General features: G+C 40.8%; 1 long non-coding RNA gene across 1 annotated transcript; it reads right to left on the reverse strand.

Moving 5' to 3' along the window:
- Positions 1–1,087: 1,087 nt before the first annotated feature.
- LOC139358863 (uncharacterized) lies at positions 1,088–22,844 on the reverse strand. Its single transcript, XR_011614380.1, has 5 exons — positions 22,731–22,844; positions 18,591–18,702; positions 16,486–16,623; positions 14,726–14,837; positions 1,088–1,219 (listed from the first exon to the last, which is right to left on the reverse strand). It is a non-coding gene; the product is annotated as an uncharacterized lncRNA (long non-coding RNA).
- Between the last annotated feature and the right edge of the window lie 535 nt (positions 22,845–23,379).

Below are 23,379 nucleotides of genomic sequence, written 5' to 3' on the forward strand. Positions count from 1 at the left end.
GTGTCCGGTCAGGCCAGGGCCAGGGCCAGGACAGGGCCAAACAGCGCCAGGGCCAGGACTCTTAGGATCATTGGCAGGGCCAGGGCCATGGCACGACCAGGGTCAGGAGCAGTGGTCAATGCCGGGCCAAGGCCAGAGCAAGGACCAGGTTTGCACTAGGGCCAGTGTGAGGGCCAAGGCGAGGTCAGGGCAGGGCCAAAGGCAGGGCAGAGCCAGGGCAGGGTGGAGCAGGCCCAGGGTAGCACTGGGTAAAGGCAGGGCATGACCAACCAGGGCAGGTCTATGGCTGTGGCAGTTCCAGGGCCAGGGTCAAGGCAGGGGCAAGACAGTGACAGCTCCAGGGCAGGGCCGGGGTTAGGACCACGGATATGTCCAAGGCCAGTGCCAGGGCAAGGGCAGGGTCAGGGCCAGGGTCATCTAAGAACCAAGGATAAAGCCAGACCCAGAGCAGGGCCAGGACAGGTACCTGGCAGGGCTAGGGTCTGGGACAGGGCCATGGCAGGGCCAGGGCCACAACCAGGTCTGTGCTATGGCCAGGTCCAGCACAGTGCCCAGGCAAGTCTAGGGTGAAGGCCAAAGTAGGGCCAGCGCAGGGTCAAAGCTAGAGTAGGGCCAAGGCAGGACCAGGGCAGGCAAGGCAGGGCCAGGAAAGCATAGGGCCAAGGCAGGGCAGGGCCAGGATCGTGGTAATATGACCCAGCCATCCCGTCACTGGGTATATACCCAAAGGATTATAGATCATGCTGCTATAAAGACACATGCACACGTATGTTTTTTGCAGCATTATTCACAATAGCAAAGACTTGGAATCAACCCAAATGTCCATCAGTGACTGACTGGATTAAGAAAATGTGGCACATATACACCATGGAATAATATGCAGCCACAAAAAAGGATGAGTTTGCGTCCTTTCTAGGGACATGGATGCAGCTAGAAACCATCATTCTCAGCAAACTATTGCAAGAACAGAAAACCAAATACCGCATGTTCTCACTCATAGGTGGGAACTGAACAAGGAGATCACTTGGACTCTGGAAGGGGAACATCACACACCGGGGCCTATTATGGGGAGGGGGGAGAGGGGAGGGATGGCATTGGGAGTTATACCTGATGTAAATGGCGAGTTGATGGGTGCTGACGAGTTGATGGGTGCAGCACATCAACATGCACATGTATACATATGTAACAAACCTGCACGTTGTGCACCTGTACCCTAAAACTTAAAGTATAATAAAAAAAAAAAACAGAAAAAAAGAACATGAAAATAAATAAATAAAATATTATATAACCCACTTAAACAAAAAAAATAATTATGTTTATACAACTTATGTAGTTTTTTTTAGTGATGTAAATATCACCTTGTTTTATTATGACAAATTTTTAGACTTAGTACTTTCAGTTATACTAAGTGTTAAATGACATTTGTTAGCCTATTTTAGTGCAGGCAGTTTAAAATTTCAGCCAAACAGATGTTCCACTATAAACACGAATAAAAATGAGGGATAGTAAGACTAAATATAGGATATTTTATTATGTTAATATTAATATTACTTAAAATTCAGTAGTGGTAACATTGCATATAATTAATGAAGATGACAAGAAAGACTCCCTTTTATAATTTACAAAAAAGTTGTAATTGGTTTAGTTATTAAGTTAAAAAGTAATTTATTAATTTTGAACGTCAAGAATATACAAAGTAGACATGACTCACAGTGTTATCGTGATCATTTCTGATTTTGCTTCTAATGTTATTCTGACCCTGCTAAATCTCAGTACCATCTCATATTCAGTACTCAAGTAGATACTATAAATTGATTATATAGATGTATTTACATATGTGTGTATAGGTGATGTATAATAAAAAGTTGGAGGAAGGAAGACCTATGCTCTCTAGGAAAGAAAAACATAAATGTCATTTTCCCACAGTTTTTTCTTCATAAGTGAAGGAGAAATAAAACCCTTTACAGACAGGCAAATGCTGAAGATACTGTCACCAGCAGGTATGACTTAAAGAGCTCCTGAAGGAAGCACTAAATATGGGAAGGCAAAACCAGTACCAGCCCCTGCCAAAACATATCAAATTGTAAAGACCATCAACACTATGAAGAAACTGAATCATCACATGGGCCAAATTAGCAGCTAGCACCATAATGACAGGCTCGAATTCACACATATCAATATTAATCTTAAATGCAAATGGGCTAAATACCCCAATTAAAAGACACAGATTGGCAAATTGGATAGAGTCAAGATCATTTGGTGTGCTGTATGCAGGAGACCCATCTCATGTGGAAAGACACAAGTAGCCTCAAAATAAAGGGATGGAGGAAAATTTTCCAAGCAAAAGGAAAGCAAAACACACAGGGGTGCATTCCTAGTCTCTGAAAAAAACAGCCTTTAAACAAACAAAGATTAAAAAAAGACAAAGAAGGGAACTACATAATGGTAAAGGGATCAATGCATCAAGAGCTAACTATCATAAATATATATGCACTCAATACAGGAGCACCCAGATTCATGAAGCAAGTTCATAGAGACCTACAAAGAGACTTAGACTCCCACACAATAAGAGTGGGAGAATTTAACACCCCACTGTCAATATTAGACAGATCAATGACAGAAAATCAGCAAGGATATTCAGGACTTGAACTCAGCTCTGCACCAAGGGGATCTAATAGACATCTACATAATTATCCACCCCAAATCAATAGAATATACATTCTTCTTAGCACCACATCACATTTATTCTAAAATTGAGCACATAATTGGAAGTAAAACACTCCTCAGCAAATGCAAAAGAACGGAAATCATAACAAACAGTCTCTCAGACCACAGTGCAATCAAATAAGAACTCAGGATTAAGAAACTCACTCAGTAATACACAACTACATGGAAACTGAACAACCTGCTCCTGAATGACTACTGGGTAAATAACAAAATCATGGCAGAAATAAATAAGTTTTTTGAAACCAGTGAGAAGAAAGACACAACTTACCACAATTTCTGGGACACAGCTAAAGCAGTGTTTAGAGGGAAATTTACAGTTCTGAATGCCTACAGGAGAAAGCAGGAAAGATCTAAAATTGACATCACAATTAAAAGAAGTAGAGAAGCAAGAGCAAATTCAAAACCTAACAGAAGACAAGGAATAGCTAAGATCAGAGCAGAACTGAAGGAGATAGAGACACGAAAAACCTTTCAAAAAATCAACGAATCCAGGGGCTGTTTTTTGGATAAGATTAACAAAATAGACCATTAGCCAGACTAATAAAGAAGAAAGAGAAAATAATCAAATAGACACAATAAAAAAATGATAAAGGGGATAAAACCACTGATTCCACAGAAATACAAACTATCATCAGAGAATACTATAAATATCTCTACACAAATAAATTAGAAAATCTACAAGAAATGGATAAATTCTTGGACACATACACCCTCCCAAGACTAAACCAGGAAGAAGTCGAATCCCTGAATAGAACAATAACAAGTTCTGAAATTGAGGCAGTAATTTATAGCCTACCAACCAAAAAAAAACCCAGCACCAGCTGGATTCACAGCCGAATTCTACCAGAGGTACAAATGGGAACTGATACCATCCCTTCTGAAATTATTCCAAACAATGGAAAAACAGGGACTCCTCACTAACTCATTTTATGAGGCCAGCATGATCCCGATATGAAAACCTGGCAGAGATACAACAAAAAAAGAAAACTTCAGGCCAACATTCCTGATGAACACTGATGAAAAAATCCTCAATAAAATACTGCAAACCAAATCCAGCAGCACATCAAAAAGCTTATCCACCATAATCAAGTCAGTTTTATCCCTGGGATGCAAGGCTGCTTCAACATACACAAATCAATAAAGGTAATCTATCACATAAACAGAAACAATCACAAAAACCACATGATTATCACAATAGATGCAGAAAAGACCTCTGATAAAATCTGACACCTCTTCACGCTAAAAACTCTCAGTAAATTCGGTATTGATGAAACATATCTCAAAATAATAAGAGCTATTTATGACAAACCCACAGCCAATATCATACTGAATGGGCAAAAACTGGAAGCATTCCCTTTGAAAACTGGTACAAGACAAGGATGGCCTCTCTCACTATTCCTATTTAACATAGTATTGGAAGTTCTGGCTAGGGCAATCAGGCAAGAGAAAGAAATAAAGCATATTCAAATAGGAACAGAGGAAGTCAAATTGTCTCTCTTTGGAGATGACATGATTGTATATTTAGAAAATCCCATCATCTCAGCCTAAAGTCTCCTTAAGCTGATAAGCAACTTCAGCAAAGTCTCAGGATACAAAATCAATGTACAAAAATCACAAGCATTCTTATACACCAATAACAGACAAATAGAGAGCCAAATCATGAATGAACTCCCATTCACAATTGCTTCAAAGAGAATAAAATACCTAGGAATCCAACGTACAAGGGATGTGAAGGACCTCTTCAAGGAGAACTACAAACCATGCTCAATGAAATACAAGAGGACACAAGCAAACCGAAGAACATTCCATGCTCATGGATAGGAAGAATCAATATCGTGAAAATGGCCATATTGCCCAAGGTAATTTATAGATTCAATGCCATCCCCATCAAGCTACCAATGACTTTCTTCACAGAATTGGAAAAACCTACTTTAAAGTTCATATGGCACCAAAAAAGAGCCCACATTGCCAAGACAATCCTAAGTCAAAAGAACAAAGCTGGAGGGATCATGCTACCTGACTTCAAACTATACTACAAGGCTACTATAACCAAAACAGCATGATACTGGTACCAAAACAGAGATACAGACCAACAGAACAGAACAGAGCCCTCAGAAATCATACCACTCATCCACCACCATCTGAGCTTTGAAAAACCTGACAGAAACAAGAAATGGGGAAAGGATTCCCAATTAAATAAATGGTGCTGGGAAAAGTGGCTAGCCATAAGTAGAAAGCTGAAACTGGATCCCTTCCTTACACCCTGTACAAAAGTTAATTCAAGATGGATTAGAGACTTAAATGTTAGACCAAAAACCATAAAAACCCTAGGAGAAAACCTAGGTAATACCATTCAGGACATAGGCATGGGCAAGGACTTCATGTCTAAAACACCAAAAGCAATGGCAACAAAAGCCAAAATTGACAAATGGGATCTAATTAAACTAAAGAGCTTCTGCACAGCAAAAGAAACTACCATCAGAATGAACAGGCCACCTACAGAATGGGAGAAATTTTCTGCAATCTACTCATCTGACGAAGGGCTACTACCTAGAACCTACAAAGAACTCAAACAAATTTACAAGAAAAAAACAAACAATCCCATCAAAAAGTGGGCAAAGGATATGAACAGACATTTCTCAAGACATTTATACACGCAACAGACACATGAAAAAATGCTCATCATCACTATCCATCAGAGAAATGCAAATCAAAACCACAATGAGATACCATCTCACACCAGTTAGAATGGCGGTCATTAAAAAGTCAGGAAATGACAGGTGCTGGAGAGGATGTGGAGAAATAGGAACACTTTCACACTATTGGTGGGACTGTAAACAAGTTCAACCATTGTGGAAGACAGTGTGGCGATTCCTCAAGGATGAAGAAGTAGAAATACCATTTGACCCAGCAATCCCATTAGTGGGTACATACTCAAAGGATTATAAATCATGCTGCTATAAAGACACATACACACATATGTTTATTGCAGCACAATTCACAATAGCAAAGACTTGGAACCAACCCAAATATCCATCAATGACAGACTGGATTAAGAAAATGTGGCACATATACACCATGGAATACTATGCAACCATAAAAAAGGATGAGCTCATGTCCTTTGTAGGGACATGGATGCAACTGGAAACCATCATTCTCAGCAAAATATCACAAGAACAGAAAACCAAACACCGCATGTTCTCACTCATAGGTGGGAATTGAACAATGAGAACACTTGGACACAGGAAGGGGAACATCACACACCGGGGCCTTTTGTGGAAGGGGGGGGGAAGAGGGGAGGGATAACATTAGGAGATATACCTAATGTAAATGACGAGTTAATGGGTGCAGCACACCAACATGGCACATGTATACATATGTAACAAACCTGCATTTTGTGCACATGTACCCTAGAACATAAAGTATAATAATAATAAAAAAAATAAAGACCAAGATCATTTATATGACCTATAAAACTTTGATCATGCTGATTGTTTCCTGCAACCTCTCTAAGCTCATTGCCATTCTTCTCTTTTCTTTCCTTAGCCATGCTGGTCTTCAGTTTATCCAAATGGCCAATATTCCTCCAGCTCAAGCCTTTGTTCATGCTGTTCCCTCTTTCCGGCAGGCCTCCCTCACTCCGATTCCTACCCTCTCTTCTTCATCTGGCTAACTCAAATGCATCCTTCAGAATGACCCAAGGAAGGACTTCCTTGACTCTCCCCCAGGCTAGATGAGGACTCGCTGTCATAAATTCTCATAACACTTAGCATTTTTCCTTGTAACTTATTCAGATTTTCCATTTATATTTATTTTTCTGGTTGTTTCATTAATGTGTCTCTACTACACTAGATAGAATGCCCTAAGAGACTTTTCTTTCCTCACCATTGATAATCCACTGCCTGGTGCAGAGTCGATCCTCAATAAATATTTTGCAAATGAAAAATAAAGTGAATTCAGCTCATCCGGCCACTGCACTCCAGCCTGGGTGACAGTGGCTCATGCCTGTAATCCTAGCACTTTGGAAAGCTGAGTTGGGTGGGCTGTCTGAGCTCAGGAATTCAAGACTACCCTGAGCAACATGGTGAAACCTTGTCTCCACTAAAATACAAAAAATTACCCCGGTGTGTTGGCAGGTGCCTATAGTCCCAATTACTCCAAAGGCTGAGGTATGAGAATCGCTTGAACCCAAGAGACGGAGGTTGCAGTGAGTCGAGATCGCACCACTGCACCCCAGCCTGGACAACAGAGAGACAGACTGTCTCAAAAACAAACAAACATTTTTCTCTACAACTGTTGCCTTCTGAATGTCTCTTGAATCCACATACTTTCCTCCATCTGTACTGTTACTGACCAAGTCCAGGTACCCTGCATCTCTCATCTCCATTTCCAGAAGAGCCTCCAGATTTTCTCCCTGTGTCTCCTCCCAATCTTCCCACACCTTTATTCTCTACAAGCAGGACTCTATTTTCACCATGCAAATCTGTCTTCTCATTGCTCTTGAAACCAAATTCTTAATATGCATATGAGGCCCTTGCTATATGGCCTTGGTCTGGTTCACAGTGTCTTCTCCCACAGCATCCTCCCTCACCCCACCCCCTCCAGCTTCTGGAAAGCACTTAAATATTCTTTCAGTGGGAGCACAAATGGGGACAATATGGGGCATAGGAGATAAAAACGGATACAATTATGGGGAATTGAGACTCAGTCAGATCAGGTGGATCTCATAGATCTTGTAAAGGCTGCCTATCTAAAGGCTGCTCTAACAGCACAAGATGTGTTGGCCTTTGAGAGGGAGACAGACATCATCCAGAGCAGACAAAATCCCTGCCCTCAGGGAGCTTATGTTCTAGTGGAGAAGACAGACAACAAATGAGTAAATGGACTTATAAAGTCAAATATCAATGAGTGCTGATTAGACAATAAAACAGGGAAATGTGACAGAGAGTAACCAGCCAGATGGGGTAGGATAGGGGTCAGGATCAGACAGGGTGGTCAGGAAGAGAACCCAAGGAGGTCATGTTTCAGCTTGGACATAGGTGATAGTAACAAGTCACAGGACAGTATTCCTGGCAGTGGAAACTGCCAGTGCAAAGGCCTGGGCCAAAACAAGCAAAGAGCTTAGAATGTTCTGGGAACAGGAAAAAAAAGGTCAATGTGGCATTGCCAGTCATTTGACCCAGAGCAACTCCATCTTGAATGGGGACTAGGTAAAATGAGGCTGAGACCTCCTGGGCTGCATTCCCAGATGGTTTAGGTATTCTTAGTCACAGGATGAGACAGGAGGTCGGTACACGATACAGGTAATAAATACTTTACTAATAAAATAGGTTGAAGTAAAGAAGCTGCCCAAAATCCACTGAAACCAAGACGGCGATGAGAGTGACCTCTGGTTGTCCTCACTACTACACTCCCACCAGTGCCATAGCAGTTTACAAATGTCAACCCTAGTGTAGCATATAATCAAGAAATAACCATAAACTTGGGCAACCAGCACCCATCGGGGCTGCTCTACGGAGTACCCATTCTTCATTCCTTTACTTTCCTAATAAACTTGCTTTCACTTTAGTCTATGGACTGGCCCTGGAATTCTTTCTTGTGTGAGATCCGAGAACCCTCTCTTGGGGTCTGGATCAGGACCCCTTTCCAATAACAGCTTCAGCACCATGAGAGAGAGGGACCAGAGTGACGAGATCAGAGACTGTCAAAGACGAGGTCAGAGGTCCAGTAAGGAACTTGGGTTCAGTCTCAACAAAATGGGAGGCCATTAAAGGATGGTAAGCTAAAAAGTGACATGGTAATAATTTTTAAAAGGTCATTCTGGTTGCAGAGAAAAAGCAAAACTGCAGTCCCCTAGTGTCAGATCTTTCAGCTCATTAATTCATCAGAAGATTAAAGACCCCACTGTGTGCTACACTTCTAGGTGCCGGGGAGATTCAAAAACAAAGCGAACATATTAAAACCATTCTCATGTACTTTCAATAAATATTGGCTACCTTCTATTGGCTGGGCACTGGAACAGAGGTAAACAAGATAAGAGGTATGATCTGTTGGAACAGTACTAATTCAACTGTTAATCACTGGCTGTAAAATGAATCGCAAGCAATAAATGGCATTTAGGAAACTCACTAGGGTGACTGCAATTTACAACCTCATCTTCTGATGCAAGCCAAAGTAAATTACAGGAAGATTAAAGAGTTTAAAAAACAAAACAAACAAAACAAAAACCTAGAAGAAAAAATGGCTAAGCATTGACTAACTATAAAATAGGAGAAACAGAAAGCAATCAGATTGCAATCGATTTCATTACATCAAAAATCTTGAAGTGTAAAATTGGAAAAGATCCCAGGAAATACATTTAACAAGAGGAATTATTCCTGTGATTGGAATCATCTTCCTTGAACATAATGTGGTGAGAGGCAGCAGGAACATTATATATGTTACACTCTAGTGATTTCCTTTAAGTTTCAAAGTTGTCAACTGTTTTATTTGATCTCAGAATTGTGTTTTCAAAAGAAAAAAAAGCTTTGCCATTATCACACTTCTTATAAAGATGAAGAGAAAAATGAATCAAAAACTTCTATAGTTTAGGTACTGGTAACTACATTAAATATAGGAACAGCACTTAGGGGAAAAACTGATTTGTTTCTAATGGTGATAAAGATAATAAAAATCACACTGACTGTAAAGCTCATTGCTTCACATATACACTTCCTAATTCTTACTACACTAACTCAGCACTATCACTCTGAGTTCCATTTTGCTCTGAGCACCAACTGCTCAGAACTCCATCTTTCTCAGAGCTCCAATCACTCCAAACTCCTTCTTGCTCTGAGCATCCTCTGCGCAGAGCTCCATGTGCTTGGAGCTCCATCTTGCTGAGATCTCCAATCACTTCCAGCTCCATTGTGCTCTGAGCCCCATCTGCTTGAAGCTCCATCGTACTGTGAGCAGCATGTTCTCTCAGCTCCATCTGGCTCTGAGCACCATCTGCTCTGAGTCCATCTGAAACCAAGCAACATTTGCTCCAAGTTCCAACTCGCTTAGAGCTCCTTCTTGCTCAGAACTTCATCTGCTCCAAGCTCCATCTTGCTCAGAGAACCATCTGCTCTGAGCTCCATCTTGCTGAGTACTCCAATTGCTTTCAACTTCATTTTGCTCTAAGCACCATCTGCTCAAACTCCATCTTACTGTGAGGAACATGTTTTCTAAGCTACATCTTGCTCGGAGCTGCATCTGCTCCAAGCCCCATTGTGCTCAAAGCTCCATTTATTCCGAGGTCGATCTTGCTTCTGAGCATCATCTGCTCAGAGCTCCAATCCTACAGAGCAATGTTTTTAACTTCCAATCACTCTGAGCTCCATGTTGCTCTGAGCACCGAGCACCGTCTGCTCTGAGCTCCACCTTACACCGAGCAACATCTGCTCCAAGTTCCATCTTGCTTGGAGCTCTTATCGCTCTGAGATCCATCTTGCTCTGAGCACCAAATGCTCGGAGCTCCATTTTACTCTGAGCACCAACTACTCTGAGCTCCAGCTTGCTCAGAGCTCCATTCACTCTGAGCTCCAGCTTGATCAGAGCTGCATCTTCTCTGAGCTCCAGCTTGCTCAGAGCTCCATCTACTCTGAGCTCCATCTTGCTATGGCACAATCTGCTCAGAGCTCCATCTGCTCTGAGCTTCATCTTGCTCAAAGTTCTAATCACTCTGAACTCCATCTTGCTCTGAGCACCATCTGCTCTAAGCCCCACGTGTCAGAGTTCCATTTGCTCTAAGATCCTTCTTGCTCAGAGCTCCAATTACTCCAAGCTCCATCTTGCTCTGAGCACCATCTGCTCAAACCTTCTTCTTGCCTGGAGCTCCAGTCACTCTGAGCTCCATCTTGCTCTGAGCACCATCTGCTCGGAGCTCCATTTTGCTTTGAGCTCCATCTTGCTCTGAGACCATACGCTTGGAGCTCCATCTTACTCTGAGCAACATCTGCTCTGCGCTTCATATTGCTCAGAGCTCCATCTTGCCTGAACCCCATCATGTTTCAAGCTCATCATGCTCAGAGTTTCCTCTTGCTTTGAGCACTATCTGCTCCACGGATGTTTACTGCAGCACTCTTCACAATAGGAAAGACATGGAACCAACCCATATGTGCATCAATGATAGAGTAGAAAAAGAAAATGTGCTAGATATCCACCACGGAATACTATGGAGCCATAAAAAAGTATAAGATCAAGTCCTCTGCAGGGATATGGATGAAGCTGGAAGCCATCATTCTCAGCAAACTAACACAGAAACAGAAAACCAAACACTGCATGTTCTCACTCATAAGTGGGAGCTGAACAATGAGAACACATTTTAATACTATTACAACCTCTGAAGATGGTCTCTATTTCTCTTAACAAAGGATATTTATACTTTGCAATTTTTCTCTCTAAAGGATTGTGGCTTCTCCTGTCTGTGCCAGTTTAGGGTACAGGTTGACCACCTCACCTTGAAATGACCCACTCCATGTCTGCACGTGGTTGGTCCCTCCTGTGAACTGTTTGTTCACAGCCTCTTATCACTTGTGGGTCATTTGAGAAGAGGTTTCTCACATAGTGCTACACCAGGCGAATCACCAACTGAAAGAATTACCAAAACAATGTGTGGACCTGGTTATTTCAAAGAATAAATAGGAGTCGGTTGAAGGTGATAAAGTCAGTAATACCTTAAGATGATAAGATGTAACATCTTAGATGACCAAGACTAATCCTGTGGGTCCCAAGAACATGTAACAATATGGAGTATGCCAGCAAAAAGCTCACCCACCAGACAACAGCAAATGACGCCCTGGCTCAAAGGTTAAATGTCCTCTCTCCATGTGTGAAAGCACATGACCAGCAGGAGGCAAAAACAACAGGGAGACAAAGGCTTTGCTGCATATATGTGGACTTCAGTCTCCAATGAGACACTCAGAGCCTACATCTCCTCTGTTACCACTGCTGCTTTTATTTTACAGAAAATTTCCATATATGTTTCATTCTATTCTCTGAATTCTGTGCTTCATTTTTCTCTCAGTCTAGTTATGAATCAACATCACACTTTCGATTTCCAAGTATTTAAAATACATGAAAAGTTATTTTTGATATTCAGATTTTTATGGATATTTTTGTTTATTCTTCTTTGCAATCAGTTTTATCTCTATGCACAGTCAGATAGTAGCTACATTGAAGTCAAGCTCAATTTATCAAATGATTAAAGAATCACTGACCTCTTCATACTGTTACACATAATTTTCTAAAATTGTGGTCTTATTATATCTTCTCTGTACAAATCCATTTCATATTTTATACATTTTTACAGCAATTCTGATTTTGTGAAATTTTAAAAATATACCATGCTGTAGAATCCTGACAGTGTCTTTTCACATACACGATCATGAACACATGGCATTCTCATTAACTCTGTGAATGTGCTTAACAGTATTACAGGATTTGCAAATGCTGAATCTCACTTGCACTCCTGCCATAAAGGATATCTGGTCATGACATACTAATGTGTTGACACAATGGCTTCTAATATTTATAACTTTTACTTTTATACCCACATGTCCTATTTGTCTGTAGTATTCTCTGTGTCTCAGTCCAGTTAATGATCTTAAGTAGCCCTCCAAAATTTTGGGGGGGACGTTTAACCACTTTATAACTCTTACACAGTTTAAGTGACATTTGTTTACTAAGTTTTTTTGTCTTGTTTTGTTTTGTTCTGTTTGTTTTTTGTTTTGTTATGTTATGTTTTTTAGATAGAATTTCACTCTGTCCCCCAGGCTGGAGTGCAATGGCGTGATCATGGCTCATTGCAACCTCTGCCTCCCAGGTTGAAGCTATTCTCCTGCCTCAGTCTCCTGAGTAGCTGGTAAGACAGCTGCGCACCACCACATCCGGCTAATTTTTGTATTTTTAGTAGAGAGGGGTTTCACCATGTTAACCAGGCTGGTCTCAAACTCCTGACCTCAGGTGATCTGCCCGCTTTGGCCTCCCAAAGTGCTGGGATTACACATGTGAGCCGCCACGCCTGGCCTACTGAACTTTTTTATACTGGAACTTACTTGTTTATAAGGGCTCTCTTCTGTTAAATGTCTTTGTTATCTCTATTATTTCACTAAAATTTACCCCTATTGAGAAAGAGATTCTAAATCGATGAACCACCTTACTGGTACTATGTTCATAATACTGTTAATCACAGTATTCTTGGTATTCTTTTAGAAAATCAAGGTTGAAAGATCAAAAACAAAAAAAAGAAAAAGAAAAAGAAAAACACACACACAGGAAAACAAAATAAAACTTACATTGTCCCTCTCCATCCATTAGTGGCATAAACACAGAAAGATAACCAAATGGACCAAATGAAGGAGGCAGAAAATCAGACAAAAATTATATAGAGTAAACACATTTTTCAGAAACACACCAAAGGTACTCAGGTTGAGAAACCTGGATATTCATGTGCAAAGGACTGAAGAACCTTATGTTGCACAATACAGAAATATCAACACATAATAAAATGAACACTTAAGTCTAACACTGAAATTAAAACAGCTCCCAGGTAAAAAACACAGGGTGTCTATTTTGGGGAAACTTGAATCTGTACACACCAATTGCAAAAAGAAAAAATTAGGGAGAATATACACATACACAATACAATGGCTTCACCATGTCTTTTTATTTCCCAATGGGACACAGAAATCACTAGCAACAAAAGCAAATATAAGTATGATAGACAAAGGACAACTTTAAAATTTCTAAACAAGAAGAAAACAATGAACCAAAAGGAAAGGCATCCTAAAGATTGGGATAAAATTATAGAAAATTATGTATGTCAAAGGAATCATTATCTAACACACACAAGAAACTAAAGGTACTAAGTGGGCAAAAAGATGAAACAACTAAAACCTATATTGATCCAAACAATCTGCTACTGGCAGAAAAAGAGCCTACCCAATGGACAGAATGACGGAGTCCCCTGTGCCACCCAAATGTATATACACAGTGAACACAGTTTTCAAACGAACACAAAATGACACAATGGGAAAAGAAAAGTCAGCTCAATAAACGATTTTGAGGAAACTGGATAACCACTTGAAAAACAGTGAAATAGGACAGAATCCATGTAAATTACACTGAAGACTTAAACTCAGTTTTGAAACCACTTACTTCCCTTAGGAAACATAGGGTGAGCATATATTTTAGAAGACTAATCTATGCACACAATTTGCAAAATGTAAAATATAAAAAGAAAAAGAAAAGAAAAATTAGAAGGAAAAAACCCATAGACAATGCCATGGCTTGCAACCTTTTTCACTGTTTTTAATTGTACACAAAAGCCACCACTAATATATAAACATGTGGGACTACGGAAAACATTGGATCTTATGTAGGGAAAAGAAAACAATGAACCAGAAGAGAAGGCACCTCAAAGACTGAAAGAAAATTATGGAAAATCCTGTCTTTGAAAGGGGTTCTTACAAAATATGTGCAAGAAACTAACACTATGATGTGGGAGAAAACAAAAACAGAAACAAAAACAAATACCCAAGCTAAGTCTGGGCCAAGGACCTGAACAGACATGTCTGAAAAGTAGATGAGCAATTCACTCATAGGTAAAAGAAAAAGTTTCCCAACAGCTCTAATCCTCACGAGAATGTCAAGGGAAACCACAGTGAGATACCACTTCCATACACATAGAATGAATGTTACTGAAAACAAAAATACAAGTTTGAAAAGGAAACAACTGGTATAGACTTGCAGAAGGGGAAACTCTTCTCCTACACTCTTGGTGGGAATATCAATTGGTACACACTCTAGCAAAAATAGCTAGAAGTTCCTCAAACAAAGTAAAAACTCCATTTCATCTAGCCTTCCCACCACCGGCTGTACATTTACAGTCAATGAAATTCCTAAGTGGAAGAGATACCTCCCTTGCCCTGTGTACTATAGTACTCACAATACCCAAGATAGGAAATATGCCTACCCATTCATTCACTGATGAAGGGATGAGGAAACTGCAACATGCATCCAGAACGGAGTATTCTTCAACCATAGAAATGGGTGACATCTAGTCATTTGCAGCCATGTGGAAAAACCTGAGGGACATTATGTTAAATGAATGAGCCAGGCAGAGAAAGACATATACTGCATAATCTCGCCTATGTGGAATCTAAAACAGCTGACCTCATAGAAGTAGAAAGTTCAACAGTGGTTACCAGAGGCAGGGGAGAAGAGGGGCCTGGGTAGGAATTGGTAATGGTTACCAAGTTACACTTAGAAAACTGAACTCAATCCTACCCTTCTCTTCTATAGCAGGGTGATTAAGGTTAATATTGTAGTGAATTTTCCAAATAGCTGGAAAGGATTCTGAATATCCTCTCCACAGACAAATAAAATACCTAGAGGACTTCACAGATGCAAAATATTGTGATTTCATCAATATGCTAGGGGTACCTATATCAAAATGGCCCCTGCATCCTCTAGTTATATACATATACTTTAGGGCAATTTCTTTAAAAAAAAAAAAAAAAAAAAAGGATGCCAACGATGCTAAAATTAACATGGAACCATGAAATGCCCTAAATTTCAAAAGCATTTCTAGAAATAGAAAGTATGTGGGACGCATCACTGTCTTCCATTTGAAATTATATTGAAAAGCTAGTTATCTAAACAACAGATGACTGGCATTAACCAAGACACCCAGGCCAACAGACAGAATGAGGGAGCTCAATCACAAACCCAAACTCCTTGGTAGTACACGCATTTTGTAAAAGAACACCAAAAGACACAATGAAGAAGGGGGAATCTGTTTAATAAATTGTTTTAAAAATTGGATATCCCCATATAAAATGACAAAATAGAACCCCTATTGTGTAAAAGGCACAACAATCAACTCAAAATGAATTAGAGACTAATACACAAAACTTGAAATCATCAAGCTCCCTCAAAGAGAAGACATACAGTGTGGGTATATTTAGGTCAATGTGGATCTGTGTTCACACTGTGCCAAAACCAAACAAACAATACAGGGGGAAAACTCATGGGTGATGGATTAGTTCGGACATGATTTTATTTTTCTTCATCAGTCACCTACGTCACAGGGAACCAAGAAAACAGACACACATGGGAATGCATCCCATTCTAGAGTTTGTGCCCAAGCAGATTAAAAAAAAAAAAAAAAAACTATGAAAAAAATTAAAAAGTCATCCTGAAGTTTGCAAGAAAGGTTTCGGCAAACATACATCTGATAAAAGGTTGTCTTCAAAATGTCTAAGCCACTAACACTACTTACTAGCAAAAACACAAATGAGAAACTAATAACCAAACAAAATGGGTCAAAAGAACCTGAACAGACATTTCTGCAAAGAAGACATAACATTGAAAACAAGTTTAAGAACTTGGATAGCATCACAAATCATGAGAAAGATCAAAACAACACATACATCATCTCACTATAATTCAAATGGATGTTATCAAAGTTATAACATACATTAAAACAGACACAAATGTGGGTGTAAATTTCCAGAGAGCAACTCGTTTGGTAAGAACGTTAATTAGTATACAAACTACAGAAACCAGTGAGAGGTTCCTCCAAAAATTAAACCTACAACTACCACTTCATCTGACAATTCTACCATTAAGTATACTTTCAGGGCAAAAGAAATCAGTCCATGCAAGAGATATTTGCCATCCTATGTGGACTGCAGCACTACTGACAACTGCCAAGATACAGAATAAACTTACCTGTCCAGCCACAGATGAAGGGATAATGTAACTGTGATAGATGTACACAAATAGAATAGTCTTCAGCCAGAAAAACAGAATGAAATGTCATCATTTGGAGCCATACTGTTGAATCTGGAGGACATTATGGTAAATGACCTAAACCAGGCAGAGAAAGAAAAACACTGCCACATCTCACTCATGTAGAATCCAAAATAAAAGGCTTTATTGCATAAATCTAGAGAGCACAATACTGGTTACCAGAGGTTGGAGGGAAGAGGGGGGATGGGCAGGGATCAGAAATAGGTACAAAGTTACACTTAGATGAGAGGCATGAATTGTTCCTCTCTATTCCACAGCACAGTGACTAGAGTAAATTAACACTTCATCACACCTTTTTCACAAAATCTGGAAAAGATTTCCCATATTTTCACCATAAAGAAATTAACAACTGTTTGTGATAATAGAGAGTCTTGTAAATGCAAAATTCCAAATGTTTCCATCACAAAGAAATTAACAACAGTTTCTGATAACAGAGATTCTAAATATCCTGATTTTAACATTTCTCTGTATCTGCATTAACCAAAATGCCCCGCTCTAACTTCCCCCATTGTATGCCATTACTGTATGGACAACCTTTTAAAAAATATGTAAACACGCAATGCTAAAGTTCATGTGGACCACAAAACACCCTGAATTTCCAAAGCAACGCTGAGAAATACAAACTACACCGGTTGTGTCACACTTCCTGATTTTACATTCCATTGAAAAATTAGGGACCCCGTTCCACACAGACCAGTGGAATAGATTAGAGAACCCAGACGTAAACCCGCACCCCTAACACCATCTGATCTTCAACAAAATCCACAAAACTAAGCTTTGAAGAAAGGATTCCCTCCTCTCGATAGATGGTGCTGGGATAAATGGCTAGCCAGTTGCAGAAGAAAGGCAGTGGGCCCCTGTGTCTCACTGTGTACCGAAACTAACTCAAGATGAATGAAAGATGTAATGCAAGACTGCAAACTATGAAAAGCCTGCAGGAGAACCTAGGAAATACCCTTCTTGACAGAGGATTTGGCACAGCACGGATATGCCTATGTCCCTGCTTTGTGTATCAGTCTCTAATTCATTTTGAGTTGGTTCTTGTGCCTTTTACACAATAGGGATTCTATTTTATTATTTTATATAGGGATATCCAATTTTTAAAACAATTTATTAAGCAGATTCCCCCTTCTTCGTTGTGTCTTTTGGTGTTCTTTTACAAAATGTGTAAAAAGCAAGTGCAACTAAAACAATTATTGACAAGTGGGGCCTAATGTACAAAAGGGCTGCTGTACAGCAGAAGAAATTACCAACAGAGTAAACGGACAGCCTACGCAGTGGCAGAAAATGTTTCCACGTATGCATCTGATGAAGTCTAATATCCAGGATCTACCTCAAAGACCTTAAGCAAATAAATCAGCAAAACAAAAACTCAATGAAGGAAGGGCAAGGGGCATGAAAACAAGCATCTCAGAAGAAGGTTTACAGCAACCAACAGACAGGACAACATTTCTCTACCTCAGTAATCATCAGAGAAATGTAAAGCAAAAAACCCATGAGATAGTATTTCACACTGGTCAGAATGACGATTGTGACACAGTCCACAAGAATAAATGGCAGTGAGGCACAGGAGGAAAGGGATGCTGGTCGGCTGTTGGTGGAAATGAAAACTAGTTTGGACATCATGGAGAGCAATGTGGGGATTTCTCAAATAACTTTATTGACATCACTAATCCTCACAAAAATGTCCATGAAAACCACACTATGATTCCGTCTCATTCCACTCAGAATGAATACTACCCAAAACAAACAAAACACAGATTTTTGGAAAGTGACATCCAGTATAGACTTATAGAATGGTAACCTCTTAAACACTATTGGTGGGGATGTAAATTAGTATACACACTCTGAAAAACAGCTAGAGATTCCTGAACAAATTCACAGTACATCTACCACGTCAGCTAGCAGCCACACCAGTGGTTCCACATTTAAAGCAGTTGAAATCCTAGGCTGAAGAGAGCTATCTGCCTTCCCAGGGGTACTAAAGCACTTGTAACTGTGACCAAGGTACAGAACCAACCTACCTGTGCATACGGAGCTGCAGGGATGAGGAAACTGCTGTATAGATACACCACAGAATATGTTTCAGCCACAAAGCTTTGGAAAATCCTGCCATCTGCAGCCACATGACGAAACCTGGAGAACATCAAGTCCAATGAATGAGCCTGGTCGAGAAAGACTGATGCCATGTTATCTCAGGGATGTAGACTGAAAAGAACTTTACATCCTAGAAGTAACAAGTTCAATAGGGGTCACCAGAGTCTGCAGGGGAGGTAGAGGTGGTCTGGGAAGGAATCAGTGATGGGTACAAAGTCACTCTCAGATGAGAGTGATCAAATCTGGTCTTCTATTCCATAGCAGGGTGATTAGCCTTAACACAAATGTGTCATATGTTTCAAAGTAGCTAGAAGGAAGGATTCTGAATGTTGTTACCACTCAAAAAATAAAAACTATATGAGGTGAAGAGATGCTAAATAACCCGATTTTATCATTACTCAACATATACATGTATCAAAATCTTCCTTGTACCCTCTGATCATATACATTTAGTATATGGCAAATAGTGTTTTAAGAAATAGAAATAATGCCACAATGTATGTGAAAATGTGAAACATGCTGAATTTCCAAAGCTATCCTGAGAAATACAAACCATATGGGATGCATCACATTCTCTGAGTTCTAATTATTAGAAAATCCCTGGTTAACCAACCCATATGTTACTAGCATACACAGAGAAACACAGACCAGTGAGAAAAATGAGGATGCTCAAGAATCAACACAAAATTCTACAGAGTGAACACATGTTTCAAAACACCAGCAAAATGACACAATGGGGAAGGTTTCCAAAACTAGATATCCATATGGAATACAATACAGGACTCTTATGGTACTAGATACACAATAATCAACTCAAAAGGATTAAAGATTATACACCAAACTTGCAACCATAAGGCTCCTATAAAGACAACCTCTGGTGTGTGTATATTTAGGGCAACTTGGATGTATGCTCATGGTTTTCAAAAAGTAACAAAAATACAAGGAAAAAAATCATTGACAATGGACTGCTTTGGTAGCAATTTTGTTTTTTCCTGATTAGTAACCAACAGCACAGCTAACCAAGAAATTCTACAAGTGTGGGACCATGTCACTGAAGAGTTTGTGCCCAACAAAGACAACAATGAACCAAATGAAAAAGCATACTGAAAATTATAAGAAAAGTTTGGGCAAACATACAGTGGATAAGGGGTTGTTTTTGAAAATGTACAAGCTAGTAACACTGCCAGCTGGCAAAAAAACCAAAACAACAGAAAAAAACACAGATCAAAACTGGGCAAATGACCTGAGTAGATATTTCTGCAAAGAACACAGGAAACTGACCCAATGTTTACAAAAATGGGGTTAACATTACTACTCATGAGAAAAATGTAGATCAAAACCACACTCAGAATTTATCTCACTCCAACTAGAATGAACATTACAAAAAAATTAAAGTATTTAAAAAGACAATTCCTAGGCTGGGCGCAGTGGCTCATGCCTATAATCCTAGCACTTTGGGAGGCCGAGGCGGGTGGATCACGCGGGCAGGAGATCAAGACCATCCTGGCTCACACAGTGAAACCCCATCTTTACTAAAAATACAAAAAATTACCCTGGCGTGGTAGCGGCTGCCTGTAGTCCCAGCTACTCGGGAGGCTGAGGCAGGAAAATGGCATGAACCCGGGAGGTGGGGCTTGCACTGAGCCAAAATCGGCCACTCCACTCCAGCCTGGGTGACAGAGCTAGACTCTGTCTCAGAGAAAAAAAAAAAAAAAAAAAAAATCCTGGTATGAATTTCCAGAAAGGGGAACTGTTTGTGGAAACGTAAATTATTATTAATGCTATAAAAAACAGTTGAGGGGTCCTGCAAATAGGAAAAAAAAGAAACACCAAACCATCTAGCAGTCCCACTACTGGGTATCATTCAACCCACCTGTTCATCCACAGATACAGAGATCAAGAAACTCTCATATACATACACTAGGGAATATTCTTCAGCCATCAAAACAATGAAACACTGTCACTTAGAGCAAGCAGATGAACCTGGAAAACATTATGCTAAATGTAATGAGCTAGGCCTAGAAAGACAAACACTGCATGATACCACTCACGTGAAATCTTAAGATGTTTATCTTAAAGAAGTAGAAAGCACAATATTGATTACCACAGTCTGGGAGCTAGAGGGGGAATGGGGAAGGATTGGTTATGGAAACAAAGTTATCTTAACATTAAAGGAATACATCTGAATGTTCTCCTCAGCCCCGGTGACTGGAGTTAACAATATTATATTTTTCTAAAGAGCAAGAAGGGATAATTTTGAATGTTCTCTCCACACAAAAATATAACCTGTGTGAGGGAATAGAGCTCCCAAGTACCCTGATTTGATCATTACCCCATCTATATGTATGAAAATGTACCCCTAATTATAGACCTTTGTGTTGTGAAATAAAGTTAACAGCAATAAATACATATTGCTAAAAATCACAGAGAGCCACAAAGGCAATGAATATTTAAAGGAACCCTCAGAAATACAATCAAAGTGAGAACCCACAATCCTCAATATCAAATTACACTGCCAAGTTGTAGTCATGCAGCAGAAATATGGTACTTGCATAAATAAAAATACCTAGAACTGTGGAAAAAAACAGGGAGAGCAAAAACATGATCAACACAAATATGGACATAGTCAACTGACTTTCATAAAGAACACCACAATGTGGAAGGCAGAGTCTGCTCAATGAATACATTTGAGAAAAATGATATCCGGATGCAGAAGCAAGAAACAGGACCCTTATTTTACACGACCTATGAAAAACAAAACCCCCTCCCCCAAACTGAAGGCCAAAAGACCATAAACCACAAAAAGTTTTTAAAACACAGGATGAACATGTATTTTTGGTTACTTGAATCTCTGCTCATCTTTGCAAAGAGGAAAACAAACACCTTTGAAGAAAAACCTCACTGACAACTAAATGCTTTGTCACTGATATATATTTTCTTATATGGGTGACCAAAATTACATGCATGAAATGCAAAAACAAACATATGGGACTATACCAACCTGAAAAGTTTCTGCATCTCAAAACAAATTACTTTACAAATAATAAAAGCATCCTATAGATTAGCCAAAAATTTCAGGCAATCTTGTAATTCACGAGTTGTCATCTAATGTGTACACAGAAAACACTATAAAGCAGCAAAAGAATCCAATCAACTATTTCGCCAAGAACCTGAACAGACAATTCTGTAGAGTCATAAAAAAGAACAACAGATACGATATAAGGTCCTCAAAATTAACTATTCATCAGAAAACTGTAATTCAAAACCACATGCACATAATCTCACACTTATTGAATATTCCTAAAAAAAACTTTTAAAAATAGGAGGGGCAGGGAGCTGTGGCTCAGGCCTGTAATCCCAGTATTTTGGGAGGCTAAGGCGGGTGGATCACCTGAGGTCAGGAGGTTGAGACCAGCCTGCCCAATGTCGTGAGACCCCGACTCTACTAAAAATACAAAAATTAGCTGGGTGTGGTGGCTGGTGCCCAGAGTCCCAGCAACTCTGGAGGCTGAGCCAGGAGAATTGCTTGAACCCAGGAGACAACGGTTTCAGTGAGCCGCGATCACGCCACTGCACCCCAGCATGGGCAACAGAGCAAGACTGTGTCTCAGAAAACAAAACAAACGAAAAGAAAAACATAGGAATGCGAGTGTGGTTTTCGAGAAAGGGGAACTCATACACTGTAGGTGGAACTGAAAATTAGGATACACACCATGGAAAACAGCTAAATAGCCGGACACTCCTCAAAGAATTGAAAGTACACATGTCCCCTGCTCTGGCCAGGTCTCTTGCTAAAGGTCTTGAGGCATCAAAAATAACCCTAGACCCCAGCTCAGAAGCCCATGGGGCTCGCAGAGACCCTGGACCAGCGTGTCACCGCCGGGGCTCTGGGCCAAGGGGCGGCAGGAGGGCGGACGCTGCCAAGGCCAGGACCCCACAACCGCCTCCATGCGGACGACTTGGGCCCAGATGCCCAGAATAAGTCAGGGCCCGAAAGCAGGGAGTGACCGGGAAGGAGAAGGGAGGTCCAGAGGGTTCCCAGTGGGGTCCATGCCCCGGACACTTACCGAGACTCGCCTCCTCCTCCACTGTCACGCGAAACCCACCACGGCTTCTCGGAAGCTCTCTCCAACCACCAGGCTGCTCCGCCGCCGCTGCCGAGGCCTCACAGGAAGTGTAGTCTCAGCTTCCGTAGGGGCGGCACATGCACGCGGGCACGTGCACGCAGGCACATGCACGCTGGCAGCGTCCCTCCTGCCAGGTTGAAGCACCACCCCCTCTTAAAGGGCCCGCGGCTCGGACCGGCCAGACACAGCTCAGGGTTGTGGCACAGGAGCGCTCCCTGTGACCCCAGCCAAGAGATAGGCTCCCTTTGTTTGGTGAGCCCCCAGGACCTGCCCCTGCCCTCCTCTGAACCTCAGCTTCACCCCGCAAACGAAGCGGCCTGGCTGAAGCTCTGGGGTCCCTCAAGCTCGGCACCTCGGTATCCAGGGTGGATCCCCTGCCCCTCTGCAGAGGGTGCCCAGAGAATCACAGAAAGCTGGGGGCTGGAGGGACAGTCCCGAGGGTAGCAGGGCCTCCCCAGCCCCAATGTCCGCATCTGTCCTGTGGGAGCCCGGGGACCTCGCTAGGGCTGCCTGGGTCACCGGGCTTCCCAGGAGGCAGGCATGGGCCCTGGGGTCCAGCGCTGCCCCCACCTCAACTCCATCCTGCATC

This window comes from Macaca nemestrina, chromosome 15 (genome assembly GCF_043159975.1).
Source record: "Macaca nemestrina isolate mMacNem1 chromosome 15, mMacNem.hap1, whole genome shotgun sequence".
NCBI classification, from domain to species: Eukaryota; Metazoa; Chordata; class Mammalia; order Primates; family Cercopithecidae; genus Macaca; species Macaca nemestrina.